The sequence below is a fragment of the Euphorbia lathyris genome, chromosome 3 (assembly GCF_963576675.1).
Source record: "Euphorbia lathyris chromosome 3, ddEupLath1.1, whole genome shotgun sequence".
NCBI lineage: Eukaryota > Viridiplantae > Streptophyta > Magnoliopsida > Malpighiales > Euphorbiaceae > Euphorbia > Euphorbia lathyris.
The window spans coordinates 15,249,044-15,251,655 of NC_088912.1; the positions used below are offsets into that span (position 1 = coordinate 15,249,044).

A 2,612-nucleotide genomic window follows, 5' to 3' on the forward strand; every position below is an offset into this window, starting at 1 on the left:
TATTTTCTAACATCTTCATACTCTAATCTAACTCTTATTCTAGCAATTTCAAAATCAAAACCGATTAAACGATTTTCCATATTATAAACCTTAAAAGTAAATTTAACCGATTGTAAATAAGTTTTATTAAAAAAAACGTTCCGTGTGGGATCGATATCTTTTATTACTACAAGCGTATACCGTGCACTTGCGGAAATCGCTTAACAAGTTTTTGGCGCCGTTGCCGGGGAATGCCAAAATTTTTGACAAAATTTTAAATTTTTCATGTTTTATTACGAATCTAGGTTTATTCATACTTATTCAAACTTTTACATTTTATTTATTTTCAATTACTAACATATTTATTTTTTCAAATTCTGTTTTGTAGGTAGTTTCGGTTCATGCGAAATTTCAAGTTCATGCGCAGTTCTCGAAGTTCAGGCACGTCACCAGATCCTATTGACCCAGAAATTGAAAGAACTCTTAAAAAGAACAAGAAAGAAAAGAAAAAGAAAAACCAAACCCCAATAAAAACTAAAATTACCGAGCCAGAAGTTATGGCCACACTTATGGATTACGCTAGGCCAGGAGTGGCCGGTGTAACAAACAGTATAGTTAGACCCCAAATTAATGCACATCATTTTGAAATTAAGCCTGCGTTGCTTAATATGTTGCAAAATAATGTAACGTTTTACGGATTACCTAACGAAAATCCTAATACCCATTTGACAAATTTCTTAGAAATTTGTGACACTTTTAAAATTACTGATGTAACTGCAGAAGCAATCAAACTTCGCCTTTTTCCTTTTACTTTGAAGGATCGAGCCAAAGAATGGTTAACTTCTATGTCAGCCGCATCAATTGAGACTTGGGAGCAATTAGCCCAAGCATTTTTATCAAAAAAATTTCCTTTAGCAAAAACCGCAAGAGTCATTAAAGAATTAACATCTTTTTCTCAAAATGATAATGAAACTCTTTATGAATCTTGGGAACGTTTTAAAGAACTTCAACGTTTATACCCACACCACCAATTGTCCGCCGAACTTTTAATGCAAACATTTTATAATGGACTAAATCCTACAACTAGAGGTTCATTGGACGCTATGTCTGGAGGGTTATTCATGAAGAAAACATCTGCCCAAGCAAGAGAACTTTTGGAGGAAATGGCAATCAACAGCAGTATGTGGCCCGCGGAACGTGGACACGTACCATTAGCGAAACCATCATCCTCAACAACATCATCAGTTAAAGGTATAGTGAATCTTGATCCAGTAGCGATGTTGCAAGCCCAATTTTCTGCCTTGTCGCACAAAATTGATAGGTTTATGGCACCGTGTGATCCTAATGGTCAACCAATCCAAACGGATGTGGATTACGAATGTATGAGTGAAATTGAACAGGTAAATTTTGTCCAAGGACAAAACCAAACTAATAACCCTTATTCCAATACATATAATCCTGGATGGAGAAATCATCCTAACTTTAACTGGAGAGATAATAATAATGCTAATGCTAATCAAAATCGTACTACTAATTATCAAAATCAATCCAGAGATACGATTAGCACTTTATCTTCCAAAATCGACAAATTTATTGATGCTATGAGCGGAAAAATAAGTAATCACGACGATGGTTTTAAACGGATCGAGAATAAATTCGATCAGCTTATTAAAAACCAATCATCTAGCATCCATAATTTGGAGATTCAAATTGGACAACTTGCTAAATCAATTCCATCCCGCAAAGAGGGAAGTCTTCCAAGCCATACGGAAGAAAATCCGAAAGAGCATGTTAAGGCTATCACTCTTCGTTCAGGGAAAAACTACTTAGGCCCGGAAATGCCTGGAAATTCGACCTTACCTGGAACTGATTTACCGACGCCCAAAGAAGATACATTAAAACAAAAAGATGCACCAATTGACTCTAGTACAAAAACTTTTGTACCCAAACCACCTTTTCCACACAAAGTCCGCAATAAGGACTATGACAAACAACTTTTAACATTTTTAAACAAACTTAAGAATTTGCATATTAATTTAACGTTTATGGATGCGATTACACAAATTCCCAATTATGGTAAATTCCTCAAAGATTTAATTTCAAAGAAAATCAGTTGGGAAGGAATTTCATCTATTTCACTAACTGAAGATTGTAGTTCAATTGTGTCAAGTAATTTGCCCACAAAACTCAAGGATCCCGGATGTTTTACCATTCCGTGTAAATTAGGAGATATTGAATTTCCCAGTTGTCTCTGTGATTTAGGAGCAAGCATTAACTTGATGCCATTATCTATTTTTAATAAGTTAGGCTTAGAAGAAGATATCAAACGTACCAATATGGTTTTGCAATCAGCGGATCAAACCACTAAAAGACCATACGGTATAATTGAGGATGTTTTAGTTAAAGTTGACAAATTTATTTTTCCTACCGATTTCGTTATTTTAGATTTTGCTTATGACGTAAACTGTCCGCTAATCTTTGGTAGACCGTTCATGAACACGGGACGTGCTCTAGTTGATGTGTCGGAAGGGAAAGTAGTTTTAAGAATAGGCGATGATAAGATTGAGTTTGATATGAATCAAGCGATGAAATATCCTATGGAGGATTTCGCTTGTATGAAACTTGATTTAATT

General features: G+C 35.0%; 1 non-coding gene across 1 annotated transcript; it reads right to left on the reverse strand.

Annotated features, from left to right (window-relative positions):
• Positions 1-905: 905 nt before the first annotated feature.
• On the reverse strand, positions 906-1,012 carry LOC136225223 (small nucleolar RNA R71). Its single transcript, XR_010686949.1, has one exon. It is a non-coding gene; the product is annotated as a small nucleolar RNA R71 (small nucleolar RNA).
• Between the last annotated feature and the right edge of the window lie 1,600 nt (positions 1,013-2,612).